At 42.9% G+C, this 20,682-nt stretch overlaps 1 protein-coding gene across 2 annotated transcripts in view; it reads left to right on the forward strand.

The window, feature by feature from the left end:
- Positions 1 to 7,508: 7,508 nt before the first annotated feature.
- ZRANB3 (zinc finger RANBP2-type containing 3) overlaps positions 7,509 to 20,682 on the forward strand; it is a 249,644-nt gene continuing 236,470 nt past the window's right edge. For both annotated transcript variants that reach the window (XM_070423080.1, XM_070423081.1), the window contains exon 1: positions 7,509 to 7,568. The gene's annotated coding sequence lies outside the window, so the exon portion shown is untranslated. The remainder of the gene's footprint in view (positions 7,569 to 20,682) is intronic.

A 20,682-nucleotide genomic window follows, 5' to 3' on the forward strand; every position in this document is an offset into this window, starting at 1 on the left:
CTACCAGTCAAGTATGATGGCAGAATAAAGACTCCAGACATATAAGGTTTCAAAAGGTTTACTTCATATGCAACCTTTCTTGGGAAAATATCTCAGGCTATTCCCTACTAGGAAGCGTTATTAAAACCAAGAAAGAGGAGGTATCCACAGTATTTAGCAAACAGGTGATTTAAGGTAGGAAGGCTGTGAAGGGAAGTCCCAGGATGAGAGCAGGACACAAGAATCAAAGTGAAATCTTTTTAGGGCAAGAGGCCTCTATGAAACAGACTGAGTAACTCTGAGGATATGTCAATGATGCATTACTGTTTGTAAATCAGAAAAAAAGAAAGACAAAGTTTCCAGGAAAAGTGAAAAAAATTACAGGATATCTATGCTCTAACATATAAAAAAACAATGTGACATGATTTTGTTAAATTGGTGAGAGCATAGAAAAGATTCCATTTGACTTCTGGTGCTAAGAACATTCTAGTTGTCTTAAGAGACTCATGAATCCTGGTAATAAAACAATAGATAAGGGAGTGATAATCAGTTACAGATCCAATGTACTGTTTTTTATGTGAATGCACTGATTTTTTTTTTTAAATCTTTTTATAAAAACAGACTTTCCAAAAAGTTAATTTTAGAAATGTAATAAGTTCCACACTGGCTCAGTTTTCTATCCCAATAAAGAAAATGTTTACAATTTTTTCAGCATATGGAATAGTAAGACACAGAAATTGGCGAAATTACTAGAGTAAAATCAGTTAAGTCTGAGCATCATCTCTCTCAAATCATCTTATCCAAATGATTTGAAAACAGGTTTAAAACTGTCCTTCAAAACATTTCTTCCCAGTGAGCCCTGCATCTGGTACCCACTGGTCAGCTGAGCGGCCTCCCTCTGTGAGAACACACTGACCACAAGGGGGCAGCTACTGCGTTAAGTGTCTGCCCCCTGGTGGTCAGTGCATGTCATAGCAACCAGTCGACAGGTCATGCAGTCGCTCAGGCTTTTATATATACTAGAGAACCGTTGCACGAAGAGATTGATGCAATAGCCTTCCCTTCCCCTGGCTGCCGGCACCGGTTTTCCTCCGGCACCCGGACCCAGGCCTTCACTCCATCCGGAGCCTTCAGTCTTCGGGCTCTGGACAGAGCCTTCAGTCTTAGCTCCACTGCTTCGCCCCTATGTATGCAAATTGACCACCATCTTTGTTCGGTTAATTTGCATACTCATCTAATTGGCTGGTGAGCGTAGCAGAGGGAGATTAATTTACATGTTTGTCTATTATTAGGCAAGATAGATAGATTTTAATTGTTTCTGGGATCAGTTGGATCTCCTCTTCTCTATTCCTTCCCTTCCTACATTAAATATGTGTGTGTGTGTGTGTGTGTGTGTGTGTATGTGTTTCTGTTAAATGAAGACCTCGAAACAAGGAAATGTAACCAAGTCCTTTAGGAATGCAGCTCTGTCACTAGAATAGCTCAGGCAAAGGCTAAATTATCTGCCTGATTTCTCTCCCAACAAGAGCTTGCTCAAAATGCATAAGCCTTATAGCAACTGAAAAATGAACAATATAGATGATCGATATCAGATTCTTTTTAGCTTATATGATAAGTGATTGGAAAGTGAAAGGGCAACAAGGCCTAATAAAAGAAGAATGAAAAAAGAATTGGCATTTAGGGCAAATAAAGCATATAAAATGAAAATGGAAATTGCATCTTGGACATGTTTGATGTAGGGGTATTTCCATTGTGCTCAGATACATGGGAACATGACAGTAAAAACAACACAAAGGAACAATATGAAATGTATGAACAGTGTTTTGCAAAGAATATTTGTTATAACAGACCCTCTTTTTTTGAATACCATACAGGAACATACATAATAAGTAATGGCTATTTTTTGTACTTGACTTTCTAATTTTTAAATAATCATATTGATAGGAAGTTGAATAAAATAGTATAGCAAGTCCTATGTACTACTCATCCAGTTTCTCCCAATAACATTACTTAGGTATAGTTTAATATCAAAACCAGGCTTGACATTGATATTTACACCTTATTCAGATTTTACCAGTTTTAAATGCACTCATTTGTGTGTCTGTCTCTATGCAATTTTATCACCTGTATAGATTTATGTATCATCATCACAATCAAGATACAGACTATTCTATTACCACAAAGATCCCTCATGCTACTGCTTTACAGTCACAACCATCCTACTCCCCCAACACCATTCTAATGCCTGGCAACCACTAATCTGTTCTCCATCTCTATAATTTTGTCGTTTTAAGAACGTTATATAAATGGAACCACATGGTTGTTACATGTAGCAGTGGTTTGTTCCTTTTTATTGCTGCATAGTATTCCATATTATAAATATAGCACTTTGTTTAACCATTCACTGACTGAAGGGCATTTGGGTTGTTTCCAATAAAAAGATACTTGTTTTAAACATAGTTATTCTATAATAAGCAGGCTTCTTTCCCAAGAGGAATTTTAAAATGAGGGCTTTATGTTCATTTAAGCCATAGCTTTGCATACATATACAGAGATTTTTTTTTTCCTTCCCACATTGAAATTAAATCCCAAAGCTTCCCTTTCCAGTGGGGGCCAATGCAGCAAGGTAAATTTGCAATTAGTTAAACTTCCATCTTATACTGTAAGGTGATATTTTGTACCAGTTATGGGACTTCTTTCATGTAGAAGATAGGTTAGTAAAGTTAATTGTACACCTACCTCACAAAAATCATTTATATCCTTCACTGATCAAACTAAAGTTGGAAGAAATCAAATTATAGTACTTTAAATTCTTAGACAAGACAGTATCAAATTATTGTCTTTCAAGAAGAAAGATCAAGAATAAAAACAAATGTAGTTTATTATCCATGATTAATTTCTTCTGGAGAGGAAGTAGTGTCAAGGAGTTATAGATGAAAACATTAGTCAAGCAGGCTATAAAAACAGTAATTTAAACATATTATGTGGTCAAATATCTTGAAATAAGGCTTAAAACCTTACAACTTGCCTAGCAGTGAGCTAATAAGTAAAGTTTTTTTAAAGTCAAAAATTTACATTTCAGAAGGTACAGAAAGAATAACAATAATCATAAAGTGTAGGCATTCAAATGGGAAAAAAAATTTAAGTTAATAGGCATGTATGGAGACTAAGAAGGTAAGAAAAGGGAAAATATTAAACGATAAAACCTGGGAATAAAAAAAAAAACTGCTGGAAAATTAGGTAGAGAACTAGCTTTGAGCCCAGATTAAATAACATCTCATGTCAACCATCAGGTAATGACTAATTGAATTGAATTCTGGAAAAATACGCATGTTCACACCTTTATTAGGTACAAGCTAATTTGCTTAATTATATAACATATCCTTATTGAGGAAGCAAAGTTAACTTAAAATTTTCTTTGATTTTTGCACATGTCTGTACTATCAGTAAACATTATCAGAGTTCAGAGATTAATTGGGAGATTATTTTACCTTTTTAAAAAAAAGGTTACTATTATATGGAGAAGAAACGCCTTTCTCTTTAAGATAACTATCTTGTTTAGTTATCTTAAGTTATAAGAAATAAGTTATCTCTGTATGCAGGTGTCACTATAAAGAGAAGAGTATTGATTCTGTGGTTTGGAGCTGTAAGAACTATTTGAAAAGTTAACTGCCATTTGCAACCACACCGCTTTAACACAGACTGCCCAACATATTTACAAAATATCATGAGAGTGAAATTTTCTAAATCAAGTAGCAACAATGTTTATTATTGTAACATTTTCAAGAATAGAAAAAATAAAACATCAACTTTCAGTGCTTCTTTATTTTGAGGAATTAACATTAACTCAAATGGGTATAATCAGCTATTCTAAAGGGCAAGTACAAGAAAATCTCTTTTATTACTTGGCAAAGCATGATAATGCTTACCTTCTGCATAATAACTTGAAAAAGCTTATTTCAATTTCATAAAATTTTCTACTGCTATTGTCATGTAAGTCTCTTGAAGAAGCATCCAACTGTACTGGGTTCAATAAGTTGGGAAGTCTGCCATAACATTATGTCCCTCAGCTCACTAGTCAGCATAAGGTGCAGCTGCCTTGAACACTGGCCAGACATTACTGTCAGAAGACTTCATAATAAAATTGTTTTCATGCTAACCTTAAATTTGTCCAACTGTACAAACTCCAAGGACACTGTATGGGATAATCAATTTCTCACATAGCTTTAACTTTGAAAATGGCTAGCTGCAGCCCAGCTGGCCTGGCTCAGTGGTTGAGCATTGACCTATGAACCAGGAGATCACTATGATTGATTACAGGTCAGGGCACATGCCCAGATTTCGGACTCAATCCCTAGTGTGGGGAATGCAGGAAGCAACCGATCAATGTGTCTCCCTCATCATTGATGTTTGTATCTCTCTCTCCCTCTCCCCTCTTCTCTGAAATCAATAAAATATATGCTGGATAAAAGAAAATGGCGAGCTGCAAACTGCCATTTAAGTCACTGTATAATGAAAACCCCCATAGTCCTCCTCACTAACAGAACATTTCTGAGGCTGCAACACCTAGTGTGAATGAGAAAAAACTTTATTCTCTTAATATGCATGAAAATAGCAACAGTTAATATTTAATCGTACATACTATGTGTTAGGCACCATGCTACTTTATCTCTAGACTTCACAACTCCATGAGTTAAGAATTACCATGCCCATTTTGCAGATGAGGAAACTGAACTGAGGCTCATAGAAGGGTCCCACCGCTAGCAAGAGAATGCAGAAGGCTCCTATATTTTTTATCAGCCCTTCTCTGTACATAAGGCACATGAGATCTGAAAGCATCGATTATATAATTTATTAGTTAATCCACAAGTTTTAGAAAATGCTAGGCTGAGCTATGTATGCTGTGCCTACTTCGTGGGAAACTGAGGGGCCTTACCTTTCAGAGTTTATGCATTCCATTTTTAAAAGTGTAACATATCCAAATTTCTTCCAGGCCCTGACTAGGGATCTATGTCAATTCTGTATCTAGGTGTATTAATTATGGAATATGGAAGATCACTAAACCAGTATATATCTCAAAACACTGAAAATATTGTGTAACATTTAGTCAAAACTCAGATATTTCTTCAGAACCCAAGTTTATTCTGGTAATAAGCCTCAGAAGTAGGCCTAGAATTTTACCACTCATTACAGACATGTCTACTATAAATTATAGAATCCACTGTTTAAAGACATATTTACCCAGGTAAAAAAGCAGGAGTGAAAAGATAAGTACTCAATATGTCAGAAGAAGCTATTTGGTCTCAAAAATGGCCAAATATGCCAACTTTTGTTAAACTTAGGTGTGTCCACTTACTCTAATCACACCAGTATCCTACTATATTAAATATGACATAGGTCTTACTGTTTCAAATATTATACATAGGTGGGCTTCCCATTTGACTTTATCCTTTCATTACTTAAAAGTCCTTTTAATCAATGACATTTAAGCTAAAAGCAAAGGGTTTCTTCAAAATTACAATTAGGCAAAACCATATATATATATACATATATATATCACACAATTTTCTTTTCTGGACAATCTTATTAGAAAAAAATCATCTGTTATTTACTACGCCTTACTCTTTTACAAAGCACCTCTTCACCTTTTACTTAGTTGACTTGCTTTCCCGGGTCAACTAGACACGAGGCATGATAGTTTAGTTTCTCTAAAAAAGCAAGGTCAAAGAACAGAGGCACCTCTGCACCCAGGAACATAAAAAAGAGAACGACAAAAAACTTCACACACACCGGGCTTCGGGGGACATCCTACGGCTCAGCCACAACGCGGGTAAATCTGATCCCTGGAGTGCGGGGCACTGACAGTCATTCAACTTTCTTTTCGATCTCCCCATTGTGCTAGTCCTGGCACTACAGGCAAGATGTACCGACACTTCACCAAATGCCTTCTCTGCTGTCTGGACATTCTCGCGGCGCCAGGCCGGGGTCCGCGGCCATGGGGCGGGCCGGGCAGCCGGGGGCAGCGGCGGCGGCGGCGCCCGAGAGAACCACGCGCGGCACCCGTTCCCGGCAGGCCTGCTGCGGCTGGTTCCCGAGCCTCCGGGGCTGCAAGGGCCGCGGCAGCAGCCATGGCAGGGACGAGGGAACCTTTCCCCTGCCTCCTCCGCTAGGCCTCGAGGGGTTTGCTTTTCACATGGCCCCCGGTTGGGGGCGGTGGGCAGCAGGTAGTGGATGCAGCTGCACCCGCAGCTGCGGGCCGGGAGAGCCGGGCTCCCTCGGAACCCGACCTGCTGGTGGGCTGGCAGCAGGCACCTCGGCGGGGCCTGGCTGGAGGCCGACGGCTCGGTGGGGAAGGCCACCTTCTCCCTCACACACCACATCTCTCCCCAGCCTGCCTCCTCTCCGTTAGCGCTACCGGTTGGCCGGCGGGGGAGGGGAGCGAGGCGCGTTATTCCCGGGGAACTGGAAGGGGGAGGGGACGGCATCACTTACCCGCGTTACTGAGGAGGAGGAGGCGGTTGGAGCGCGGCGCGGCGGGGCGGCGGCGGGGCTGGGTGGGTGCAAGTAAGAGTCTTACGAAAGGGAATTAACCCCATCACCAGCCCGGACACCGGCTCCAGCGGCAGCCGCGGCTGGCAGAATCCCGCCCCTTCCCACCACGTACTAGCTCCGCCTATTTGTTCTCTTTGAGGGAAGTCGACAAATCATAGGCTGCATACCGTCGGAGTGACATGAGGCTCATCCAATCAGGTCTAGACAAACGGCCCTCTCTCCACCCCTTTATCTCCTCCTGGGCCGCGGGAGAACCGTGCCAAGTCTTCCTCCACCCTCAAGGGACAAGGGACCAATCGGTGATTAGTATCCGCCCTTGAAGGACGCAAAGGGTAACCAATGGAAAACTAAGAGGACAGCCATTTTGCCCACTTGAAAAAGAGCCACCTTTTCCCACGAGTTGGAGCCTGAGGTGGGGGAGTTGTGGGAGTTTTCCCTGACCTGGAGATATTGGAAAGACAACCATTTTTTCAAGGAGCATTTATAATGCTTTGTAGGAGTAAAATGAAATTTTCATCCTCCATGTGGGGAGATGAGAGGAACGCTGCTTAAAAGCTTGACTCCTGCCCTTAGCGGTAACGGGTTCTAAGCCGAACACCTGGTTTCTCTAAGGAAGGCGGGGTGATTGCCCTTTTCGATCTAGAAGAGCGAACTACACTTCCCAACATGCTTTGCTCCCGCTCAATCCTCTTCTCAGTTTACTTCCCTCGGCAGCCTGACGGGAATTGTAGTTTTGGGGAGGGATCCATGCCGCCTCCTTGACCAATAAGAAGGGACAAACTTTTGAATAATTTGGAGTTTGGGGAGGAGAGCTAGTTCTCTTGAGGCTGCAGTGAATCGGTTTCACCGCTGAAACGGAAGAGATGAGGGATAGAAGAGCATGCTAGAGCAGAGTTTTCTCAGAACACCATAGCTGGTGTAGATTCCTGGTGTTTGAACTGTTACTTTCAGTTTGTCCCTTTGAAGTCACTTCCGCTTTGGGCGGATACAAGCCAAACGTGTGGCGGGAGTTGGAGATTCTTCAGCGAATACACCAGGTGTGGCCGTCTGGGAGTGGGATGGCGGGCAAGTCGATAGTTTCTTGCATGAGAGATAGATAATTGAACGTAATTTAATTGCATTTTAAGAAAGAGTGGGTGAGATGGGGTAGGGGTAGTTCCTAAGTCCATAATGCCACTCTCCACCCAGCCTTCAATCCCAGAGTCCCATTTTTCTTGTGTTTGGACTTGCTCACTATTGCACGCATTTATTTGTTGTGGGGGCCTCTAATGCCTTTAGCCGCTGTCGGTACCCACGGCTTCATGCCATCAGTTTGACGAAAAAACCGGCTCTGAAGTTTTGAGCTAACTCCTCCCACCTTTACAAACGTCTGAAGACTAGTTCAAAGGAAAAATGTTCCAGAAGGGCTCAGGATTGATCCTAAAAAATGGTGACTTTACCTTGTTGTCGTTGAGTAAAGCATACACGTGGCGACAGGTACCAGCTGTAATACACTGATGAATAAAGATATTTATGTACTTTGGAACCCATAGCCTAATTTTAGCACATTAGGCTCTGGTTTATGCCCTCCTCCGGGTGCAAATTTGAGTGTATTTTTTGCTGTTTGACGTTTCTTTTGAGTTACCTTGGGAAATTCATTGAATTAAGACGCAGAAGGAAAGAGAAGGTTTTTCCTCCCCAAGACTAAACTCATTTCTCTATCATTTTGACTAAGACTTTCTCAGATAAATTCTAAGTTTTCCCCAGGGTCTCATTGAGACTGACTTTTATAAACAATTTTGTAAATATTTATTTAGCACTTATACTGTATTAGGCACTATTCCAGCCTTTGGGGATAAAGCAGTGCCAAAAAGACAGGCATTCTTCTTTGTCCAAAAGTAGCGAGGAAGACAAAGGCCAAAGAAAATTAGAGGTAATGTTTTTTTGTTTAATATTTTAAAAAATTTATTTCAGAGAGGAAAGTAGAGGGAAAGATAGAAACATCCATGATGAGAGAAAATCAGGAGTAGGCTGCCTCCTGCACACCTCCTACTGGTGATGGAGCCAGAAACGCAGGCATGTGCCCTGACCAGGAATCCAACCATGACCTCGTGGTTCATGGGTCTGTGCTCAACCACTGAGCCACATGGGCCAGGCTACTAATTTTTTAATCTCTCTCTAAATCAAGTTTTCATTAGTCATGTTTTCTGTATTCATTCTGTCACCTCTTTCCATTCTACCTTTGTATTAAACTAAGCATATTTTCTCCCCCCCTTTTTTTAACTGAACCACAAAAAAGTCTTTGTCTAATACACATGAGTTGTTTATGCACCAACTAGATGGTAAATTTTATAGTTAATGCTTCTAGATATAGGGATATAACCATACCTTTCAGCCAAACAGTGTTGTCTCTCATTTTTTTTTTTTATTGCTTAAAGTATTACAAAGAGTATTACATATGTCTCCTTTTTTCCCCCCACCCTTGAAAATCCCCTGGCCTCCCCTACCCCCCAGTGTCTATGTCCATTGGTTATGCTTATATGCATGCATACAAGTCCTTCGGTTGATCTCCCCCCCCCCCCCCCCCGCCCCGCTCGCCCCCCAACCCTCCCCTGCTTTCCCGCTGTAGTTTGACAGTCTATTCGAGGCAGCTCTGCCTCTGTATCTATTTTTGTTCATAAGTTTATAATGGTCTTTATTATCCATAAATGAGTGAGATCATGTGGTAATTTTCTTTCATTGACTGGCTTATTTCACTTAGCCTAATGCTCTCCAGTTCCATCCATGCTGTGGCAAATGGTAAGAGTTCCTTCTTTTTTTACAGCAGCATAGTATTACATCGTGTAGATGTACCACGGTTTTCTAATCCATTCATCTACTGATGGGCACTTAGGCTGTTTCCAGATCTTAGCTATGGTGAATTGTGCTGCTATGAACATATGGGTGAATATATCCTTTCTGATTGGTGTTTCTGGTTTCTTGGGATATATTCCTAGAAGTGGGATCACAGGGTCAAATGGGAGTTCCATTTTTAGTTTTTTGAGGAAACTCCATACTGTCTTCCATAGTGGCTGCACCAGTCTGCATTCCCACCAGCAGTGCACAAGTGTTCCTTTTTCTCCACATCCTCTCCAGCACTTGTCCTTTGTTGATTTGTTGATGATAGCCATTCTGACAGGTGTGAGATGGTACCTCATTGTTGTTTTGATTTGCATCTCTCGGATGATTAGTGACTTTGAGCATGTTTTCATATGTCTCTTGGCTTTCTGAATGTCCTCTTTTGAAAGGTGTCTATTTAGATCCTTTGCCCATTTTTTGATTGGATTGTTTATCTTCCTTTTGTTGAGTTGTATGAGTTCCCTATAAATGTTGGAGATTAAACACTTATTGGTGATAACATTGCCAAATATGTTTTCCCATGTAGTGGGCTTTCTTGTTTTTTTGTTGATGGTTTCTTTTGCTGTGCAGAGGCTTTTTATTTTGATGTAGTCCCATTTGTTTATTTTCTCTTTGGTTTCCAATGCCCTAGGAGCTGTATCGGTGAAGAAATTGCTTCGGCATATGTCTGAGATTTTGTTGCCTTTGGATTCTTCTAGTATTTTTATGGTTTCCTGTCGTATATTTAAGTCCTTTATCCATTTTGAGTTTATTTTTGTGAATGGTGTAAGTTGGTGGTCTAGTTTTATTTTCTTGCATGTATCTGTACAATTTTCCCAATACCATTTATTGAAGAGACTATCTTGACTCCATTGTATGTTCTTGCCTCCTTTGTCAAATATTAATTGAGCATATTGGTTTGGGTCGATTTCTGGGCTCTCTATTCTATTCCATTGATCTATATGTCTGTTCTTATGCCAGTACCAGGCAGTTTTGAGAACAGTGGCTTTGTAATACAGCTTGATATCTGGCATTGAGATCCCACCTACTTTGTTCTTTCTCAGGATCGCTGCAGCTATTCGGGGTCTTTTTTTATTGCCGATGAATTTTTGGAGAGCTCGTTCTAGGTCTGTGAAATATGCTGTTGGTATTTTAATGGGAAGTGCGTTGAATTTATAGATTGCTTTGGGTAGTATGGACATTTTAATGATGTTGATTTTACCAATCCAAGAACTTTGTTGCTTTGAGTGGAGCTCAGAGCCAGCCCCGGCAGGTGGGAAGCTGGCTTCCTCCATCATTGGGGCAACCAAGCCTACTGCTTGCTCCAGCTCCGTGCCTGCCGGCCGCCATCTTATTTGGGTTAATTTGCATATAGTCGCTCTGATTGGCTGGTGGGTGTGGCTTAAGGCATAACGAAGGTACGGTCAATTTGCATGTTCGTCTTTTATTGGTGTAGATTAGTTTTCTATAGGTTGTTTTTATTCTATATAAATGATTCTGTTATGTCATCTGTTAATTATATACACCTTTTCTTTCTCCTTTTCCGTTTGCCTTATTCAACAGATCTGATTCCACTTTTAAATAAAATATGAGGTAGTAGACATTTTTTGTATTGTCTGACCTTGCATGGAAATCTTTCAACAATTTACTTTAAGTATGACGATGGGTGGGGCAGGGGGTTGGTAAAACTCTTTCATCATATGAAGGAAATTTTCTATTTTTTCTGCATCAGAGAGCTTTTGCTGTGAATGGATTTTGAACTTTATCCAATGTCCCTCACCCCAGTCCAATGACCATGCACATTACTTTGTTATTGTTGAGAATTACATTGATTGAGTTTTTCCATCATGTATTTCTTAACAGTGTAATTGAGATATAATTCATATACCATAGAATTTAATCATTTTACAATTCTGTGGGTTTTGATATACTCAGAGTTGTGATCATCATCATGATCTAATTTTAGAAATTTTTCATCACTCTAAAAAGAAACCCAGTATTCATTAGCAGTTGCTCTCTATTCTCCACTGCCCTACTCTCCTCCATCCCCCATTGTATTAAAACAATTTTTTTTATAAAAGTGGCTTTACCCCTCGCCGGTTTGTCTCACTGGATAGAGCGTCGTTCTGGGGACTGAAGGGTCCCGGGTTCGATTCCGGTCAAGGGCATGTACCTTGGTTGCAGGCACATCCCCAGTGGGGGGCGTGCAGGAGGCAGCTGGTCAATGCTTCTCTCTCATCAATGTTTCTAGCTCTCTATCCCCCTCCCTTCCTCTCGGTAAAAAATCAAAAAAAATATATTTTTAAAAAAAACTGTTACCCTTGAATATATAAAAAGAATTAACTCCTAAAGCTTAAAAAAAGTGGCTTTACGTTCCTTGTTTATCTTTATAAATATAGTGACTAATTCAGTCCTTATAGAATAAGTCATATAAGTTGTAATGTGACCTCAATGTAGCAGATTTTTTTTTCTTGGAGTTTTTGTTAGAATTTTTTGCATTGTAGAAAAAAGCAAAGATAATAGATTATATAATGTGTTTTTAAATTTTTTTTTTTAGCTTTTGGCCAGTTTTTCCCCACTAAAGCCGGCACCCCTCCTACCCTTGACCCTGAGAGGTGCTTCTTAGCTGCTATTACTTATAGAAATTGGGCATGGCTCTTTCTGCTGTTGCCACTCTTGCCAGAATGTGTTTCACTTAATCCCTGCTCCTTTGAGTTTTGACTTTCTGGATTAAAGTCTAGAATGGGTCTATCTGATTAGAAAACCTAATAGCTATAAAGCAGGCTGGGAATGCAAGAATCTGGTATTGCCAGATTTTTTATTGGGAGGTGATATCTGATTCCCATTCAGATTTGAAATGTGAGGACATTCCTAAACATATCAGGGGACCCAGATGTTGAGTGGCCCCATTACTATCTCATGTCTACTCCCAAATAACACACATCCAGCTTTGTTCTTTGTTCTTCAGATGTATTTATTTCCAAACCTATTTGGCATTTGCATTTCATATTTTATAGCCTTTTCTAACTTTTTATATTTCTAAAAGATCTATTAATTTTTGTTTTCCTGAATCCATTTCTTCCTTAGTCTTTAATATCTCAGTAACTTGCATTATCACATTGCTGTAAATGTACATCTTTTTTTTTTTTAAAATATATTTTATTGACTCTTTACAGAGAGGAAGGGAGAGAGATAGAGAGTTAGAAACATCGATGAGAGAGAAACATCGATCAGCTGCCTCCTGCACATCTCCTACTGGGGATGTGCCTGCAACCCAGGTACATGTCCTTGACCGGAATCGAACCTGGGACCTTTCAATCCACAGGCCAACGCTCTATCCACTGAGCCAAACCGGTTTCGGCCTGTAAATGTACATCTTGATTTCCCATTACTCTCATTTTCCACAGGTACTCCATCAGCAAGTCACGTTTGCTTTACTTCAGATACATTCCCCAATCTCTGCAGTTCCATAGTTAACCTAGTGAGACTTTGAAAAGCATCTTGATTATACTGTGCTTTACCCATGTTGCATCACCATTTCTGTTCACTCCAATTTCACTTTTACTTTCTAGTAGAAACATTATGACAGTGTCATAGACATGATGAAATGTCCCTAGTGGCATCCAATGGGACAAGTTCCAGCCTCTCCATTAATGGTTTATTCTAATCAGAAGGTTTCTAACCAACAGTATATATCAATCCATATGTCCTTAATATTCAGGCAAGTCTATTGCTATTATGTGGAAACTGAATAGAGGGCATAACAAACTAAAATGAAATGAATCACAAAACTGTCCAGAATATTATCAGAGCACTTAACAGGCCATATTGTAAAACCTCTTTACCTGTTTGTCTTCCTCATCAAAATAAACTCTTTGAAAGTAGAGGTTGCATCATTTCAAGAGAATCAGCAATTCCTAATGAGTGCCTGGCACTCTGCAGAGATCTTTTCAATAAAAAATTAATTAATGCTATTATCTTATCATATGTAATGTTATATATATCTTTAAATGTAAGAAATTGGTTTGAAAGTTATAAAAAGAGTAATTTTGTAGGAGTAACAAAATAAGATGCTTCCTCAAAGTGAAATTGAAAGCAATGTTTCTGGTGAGAGAGTATGTATTTATATGCAATGTAAATACAGTGTTCTCACAAATATTTGAGGATGTAATATGCTACTATTTGTGAAGAGTAGCTTTGAGAATCATTTCTTCCTTCAGATTCTTTAGTAGAGCTCTCCTTAATTAACCTGGTTATTGTTCCCATTCCATTTCAGAAGTGCATTCTCTGTCTCTCAAACACAGGAGCTATCACAATGCCCTGAATAGTTCCCAGCTTGGCCACTCTGCTTTGGCAACACTGTCTCCTACAGGAAGTGAGGATTTAGGTAGAGATAATTCAGCCCAACAGCACAAGAATGGACGTGCCCTTGACCTTAATCAAACCCAGGACCCTTCAGTTCGCAGGCGTACACTCTATCCACTGAGCCAAACAAGCTAGGGAATGGCTTACAATTTTAATAGATAATTTTTTAACTTTACTATGGCATGGAAACCATACTCCAAATTTTGAATTTTAACCTTTTCCTGGGCTGGCAGTCTGTGGTATGATACTATGTGGTGATGCATGCGATTAGAAGGGTAAACAATTGATACTATAGCTTGTACTATTCAATGCATTTTTACTAAAACTTTTTTAAACTTGATTTGTAATCCTCTTGTAAGTCAGGAAGTGTGTGTGTGTGTGTGTCTACATTTATATTCTTAAGAGAGGTTCTTGTAGAAATGTTTTCTTTTCAAACAGTTTTATCTGATTTTTCTGGATGCTAAGTATATTGCCCATTTATATAAATGAATAACAAGGAACAATTATTGAGTTCTGGGTAAAGCATTGGGCACAGCCTGTGGGCAAGTGAGACTCTTTCTTAGAGAGAAGCCAAGTTCATCAGGCTGGTGTTGCTCAGTGGTAGAGTAGCTACCCATGAACTAGGATGTCATGGTTTGAGTCCTGATCAGGGCACATGCCTGGGTGAGGGCTTGATCCCCAGTGTGGGTTGAGGAGGAAGCAGCAAATGGAAGATTCTCTCTCATCATTGATGTTTCTATCTCGCTCTACTTCTCTCTTCCTTTCTCTGAAATCAATAAAACAAAGAGAGAGAGAAGCCAAATCCTTCTAGCATATCAAAATTTAGTTGGTAAAGAAATGAGAGGCTTTTTAAAAAGCATTTCATGAAGAAGATAATACTGTGAAAAAATACATGGTATGCCATAAAGCAGTGGAAAAAATAAAGAATCTTACTGCATAATAGAAAAACATGGTAATTGACCGTATCTCTCCTATGCCTCCCATTGGCTAATCAGCGAGATATGCAAATTAACTGCCAACAAAGATGGCAGCTGGCAGCCATGGAGCTGGAGTGAGCAGGAGGCTTGCTTGCTCCAGTGATGGAGGAAACCAAGGTTCCCCACCTGCCACGACCTGCTCTAAGCTACACTCAAGGCAACAAAGTTTCAATTATAGAAGGTAAATAAACCCCAGATACCTGCTTCCAGGCGACATTGGCATGAAGCTGGAGCGAATAAAAAAAAACAGCAAAAAAAGGAAAGGCTGGGAGCTTCTGTCGCCAGGGGACTTGGTCAGTCTGAAAACAGCCATCACCCCCTCACCCAGGCTGGCCAGGCACCCCAGCAGGACCACCCCCTGATTTAGGACACCATTCAGGGCAAACCAGTCGGCCCCCACCCGTGCACCAGGCCTCTATCTACACTAATAAAAGAGAAACATGGTAATTGGCGTACGACCGCTACCCTTCCCATTGGCTAATCAGTGTATCCTTATGCAAATTAACTGTCAGCCAAGATGGCGGCCGGCAGCCATGCACTGAAGCGAGCAGGGAGGTTTGCTTCCTCCAGGGACTGCGAACTCCAATGTCCTCCCCCCGCCCCCCCCCCACTTGCTGGCCTCTCAACTGCAACTCTAAGCAACTATTACTATGTTGCAAATAAGAAGCTAAACAAAACAGGCTTTCAGTCAGCCCCGGACCGCAACATTGTATCCATGTTTTCAGCAGCGAGGCCTCAGAGCTAAAGCTGGCCCAGAATAAAAAAAAAAAAAAAGAAAACAAGGAGCAGTTGGGAGCTTTTAGTCAACTGCCAGCGTGAAAACAGCCCTCAGCCCCTCAGTCAGCCTGGCCAGGCACCCCAGTGGGGACCCCCACCCTGATCCAGGACACCCTTCAGGGCAAACCAGCCAGCCCCTACCCGTGTACCAGGCCTCTATCCTATATAGTAAAAGGGTAATATGCCTCCCGGCACTGGGATCAGCGGAGCAGTGAGGCTCCCGGCACCGGGATCAGCGTGACAGCAGGCAGCGCCCAAACCCCCTGATCAGCCCTGCTCTGTGCCTGATAGGGGGGAGCTCCCCAATCCCCCGATTGCCCTGCGGCTCTGTGTTTGACAGGGTGCGGCGCACCAACCCCCTGATCGGCCCTGCTCTGTGTGTGACAGGGTGCGGTGCCCCAACCCCCTGCCCCCACGGGCCCTGCTCTGTGTGTGACAGGGTAGAGCCATAACCTCCCCATTGGCCCTGCCCTGAGTGTGACAGGGTGCAGCGCCCCAACCCCCTGATCCGCCCTGCTCTGTGTGTGACAGGGGGCGGTGCCCCAGCTCCCCTATTGGCCCTACTCTGTGAGTGACAGGGGGGAGCTCCTCAACCCCCTGATGGGCCCTGCTCTGTGAGTGACAGGGGGCAGCGCCCCAACCCCCTAATTGGCCCTGCTCTGTGCGTGACAGGGGGTGGCGCCGCAACCTCCCCATCGACCCTGCCTTGAGTGTAACAGGGGGCGGTGCCCCAACCCCCCAATCAGTCTACCCTGAAAGTGACTGAGGGTGGCATTGCAACCTCCCGATCCACCCTGCTCTGTGAATGACGGGGTGGCGCCCCAACTCCCCAATCGGCCCTGCTCTGAGCCCGACCAGGGGCTGCACTTAGGGATTGGGCCTGCCCTCTGCCACCCGGGAGCAGGCCTAAGCCAGCAGGTCGTTACCTCCCGAGGGGTCCCAGACTGTGAGAGGGCACAGGCCGGGCTGGGGGACCCCCCCCCCCCCCGAGTGCACAAATTTTTGTGCACAGGGCCTCTAGTTCTGTATAATAAAAGGATAATATGCAAATTGACCCTAACAGCAGAACGACTGGGAATGACTGGTCACTATGACACATACTGACCACCAGGGGTCAGACGCTCAATGCAGGAGCTTCCCCCTGGTGGTCAGTGCGCTCCCACAGGGGGAGCTCTGCTCAGCCATAAGCCAGGCTGACGGCTGCCAGTACAGTGGTGGTGGTGGGAGCCTCTCCTGCCTCCTCAGCAGCGCTAAGGATGTCCGACTACAGCTTAGGCCTGCTCCCTGCTAGCAAGTGGACATCTCCCGAGGGCTGCTGGGCTGTCAGAGGGATGTCTGACTGCCAGCTTGGGCCCGGTCCCCCAGGGATCGGGCCTATGGCAGCAGGTGGACATCCTCCAAGGGGTCCCAGACTGCAAGAAGCCATAGGCCGGGCTGAGGGACACCCCCAAGTGCACAAATTTTTGTGCACCGGGCCTCTAGTGTTTTATAATAGACTAGAGGCCTGGTGCACAAAAATTTGTGCACTGGCGGGGGGTGGTGTCCCTCAGCCCCACTAGTCCCCTCTCTCAGTCTGGGACCCCTCGGAAGATAACACCCTGCTGGCTTAGGCCTACTACCGGGTGGCAGAGGGCAGGCCCTATCCCCAGGTGCAGCCCCTGGTCTCGCTCAGAGCAGAGCCGATTGGGGATTTGGGTCACTCCCCCCTGTCATGCACAGAGCAGGGTGGATCGGGAGGTTGCGATGCCACAACCAGTCACTCTCAGGGTAGGGCCAATTGGGGGTTTGGGGCACCGCCCCCTGTCACACTCAAGGCAGGGTCGATGGGGAGGTTGTGCCACCACCCCCTGTCATGCACAGAGCAGGGCCGATTAGGGGGTTGGCGCTCCGTACCCTGTCACCCACAGAGCAGGGCCGATCAGGGGGTTGAGGTACTCCCCCCTGTCACACACAGGGCAAGGACGATGGGGAGGTTGTGGCTCCACCCTGTCACACACAGAGCAGGGCCCATGTGGGGGTTGGGGTGCCACACGCTGTCACACACAGAGAAGGGCCAATCAGGGCGTTGGGGAGCTCCCCCCTATCAGGCACAGAGCAGGATCAATAATGGGGTTGGGGCACCTTCCCTTGTCAAGAACAGAGCAGGGTCGATAGGGAGGTTGTGGCCCCGCCCCCTGTCACTCACAGGGCCCATGGGGGGAGAGGGGGGTTGGGGCGCTGTACCCTGTCACACACAGAGCAGGGCCGATCAGGGGGTTGGTGCACCGCACCCTGTCAAACACAGAGTCGCAGGGCAATCGGGATTGGGGAGTGCCCCCCTATCAGGCACAGAGCAGGGCTGATCAGGTGGTTGGGGCGCCTTTCCCTGTCACGAACAGAGTAGGGCAGATAGGGAGGTTGTGGCCCCACCCCCTGTCACAGACACAGCCCCAGGGCGATCAGGGGGTTTGGGCGCTGCCCCCTGTGACACTGCTCCAGGGGCCAGGAGGACTCGCTGCTCCGCTGATCCCAGTGCTGGGAGGCCTCGCGGCTCCGCTTGACACTGGGGCAGTGAGGCTTCGCTGCTCCGTTGATCCCTGTGCTGGGAGGCCTCACTGCTCCGCTGATCCCGGTGCTGGGAGGCATATTACCCTTTTACTATACAGGATAGAGGCATGGTGCACAGGTGGGGGCTGGCTGGTTTGCCCTGAAGGGTGTCCTGAATCAGGGTGGGGGTCTCACTTGGGTGCCTGGCCAGCCGGGGTGTGGGGCTGAGGGCCGTTTTCAGGCTGGTGGGTGACTGAAGCTCCCAAACTCTCCTTTTTTTCTTTTTTTTTTTATTCTGGGTTTTATTTACCTTCTATGGCTGTCTTGAGCTGAGAGCTGGCTTTAGCTCTGAGGCCTCGGCTGCTGAAAGCAGGTATCTGGGTTTGTTTGGGTTGTATAATTGAAACACTGTTGCAACTACAGCTCAGGCTGGCTGGCTGAAAGCATGGGGATTGTTTAGCTTCTATAATTGCAACATTGTTTCTTAGACTGCAGCTCAGAGGCTGGTAGCGGCAGGCGGGGAACCTTGGCTTCCTCCATCACTGGAGCAAGCAAGCCTCCTGTTCGCTTCAGCTGCCTGGCTGCCGGCCACCATCTTGGTTGGCATTTAATTTGCATATCGCCTTGATTAGCCAATGGGAAGTGTGTCGGAGGTATGGTTAATTACCATGTTTGTCTATTATGAGATAGGATGATACATTTAAATCTATAGTGAAAAATTTAAATGATATATAGGAACAATCTGTGTGATGTGTAGTTCTTATGAAGTCACATTCAGTTACTATTCATTTAGAAAGTTAAGAGTCTTTGCAATCAGAAGACTAATAATGTGGTTTTGAAAATCTTGGATCTTTACTTTTTATTGGTCAGGTCATAACAGATCAAAATGTATTATTCACTTTTCACCCTACTCATTGCACAAGCATTTCATAGAGATTGCTGGATGAAGAGGTGCTCTCAAGGAGAACAGAATAACAAGCAGGCAAACCACCAGAATAATGCAGCAAGTGCAGATCTATGTACTAATGTTCTTAAAGCGCAGATGGGGTATGCAAGAAGAAAAATCCCAGAAATCTTCACTGAGGAGGTCTTATTTGAGTTGTCTTTTCGGATGAAAAAAAGTTTGTCTGGCTGGCCAGAGGAGGCGGGGAGTAGTATCTGCTTTAATCACACTTGACTCAGTTTGCTCTGCCGCTAGGAAATATATCATATATAGCAATAATGAGACAAATGAAAGGGATCAATTCATAATTTGTGTTAAACCCTTCCAACAAGTTACAGAATGTAGTTCATAAACCAAGTTATGAGTCAAATTGCAACTTCTCAGTATGTCAATATATTCTCAATTTGTGAAATTCAGTTGTTCACTTCTCATTGTTCATATAGATGTAAGCTCTTTATAATATTCATTGAAAAAACTTTGAGTTATAGATCTATATGTTTTAAACAAGAAAATAAGTTTTAAGTTGTAGACTTCTCTGCATGAGTAATATGAAATATTCCATGACATTCTGAAATGGTTTATTCTTTGGGAAAATGTTGCAGTTTGATTTTTTTTATTTCCATAAGACTTCTTAATAAAAAGAATTGCATAGTGAAATGCAAGTGAGACATTTTAATAATTCTTTTTAATTAATTGCTAGCATTGTTCTTTTTTTAATTTTTTAAAAAATATATTTTATTGATTTTTTTTACAGAGAGGGAGAGTTAGAAACACAGATGAGAAACATCGATCAGCTGCCTCCTGCACACCCCCCACTGGGGATGTGCCTGCAACCAACATACATGCCCCTGAACGGAATCGAACCCGGGACCTTTGATTCCGCAGGCCGACGCTCTATCCACTGAGCCAAACCGGTCAGGCTTTTTTTAATTTTTAATCTTTAATTTCTTTATTGGTTAAGGTATTACATATGTGTCCTCAACCCCCTTTAACCTCCACTCCTTCCCCACTCGTGCTTTCATCCCCCTGTTGTCTGTGTCCATTGATTGGGCTTATATGCATGCATACAAGTCCTTTGGTTGATCTCTCCCCTTTACCCCCACCCTCCCCTAGCTTCCCTCTGAGGTTTGACAGTCTGATTGCTGCTTCTCTGTCTCTGGATTTGTCCCTCTTCATCAGTCTATGTTGTTCACTATATTCCGCAAAGGACTGAGGTCATGTGGTATCTTCAAGAGAAAACTTTCAAAACATTACTATACTATGAATAAATAAAAATTATATAATATAAAATTACTATGAATTTAAAACAAAGGCACAACTCAATAATAAGGGGAAATGATTTTAGAGTGCACTCAATTTTTAACCTGTAGAAAAGTGAAAGCTGTCCTTATTATACAAAACATAATTTTAGATACTTTAATCATTCTTGGGTAGACAGTGTAGAAAGTGCTAGACTTTTTAAAAAGTATTTTATAGTGTACTTAGTATTAGGTATACTGGAATGAGGCAGAAAATGATGACAAGCATAGAGAGGATTTTGAATCTCAACAGGATATATATATATATATATATACATCATTTTTTTTTAGAAAATGGGGGAAATAACTTAGTATAATATATACAAATAATACTTATTAGACCTCATATAAAAAATAAGAACAAATAGTAAACGCCAAAAATGGAATTGGTAGCATGTAAGAAATTTTA

Source organism: Myotis yumanensis, unplaced genomic scaffold, assembly GCF_028538775.1.
Source record: "Myotis yumanensis isolate MYYU_CA2020_CCGP unplaced genomic scaffold, mMyoYum1.0.hap1 SCAF_8, whole genome shotgun sequence".
Taxonomy (NCBI): Eukaryota; Metazoa; Chordata; class Mammalia; order Chiroptera; family Vespertilionidae; genus Myotis; species Myotis yumanensis.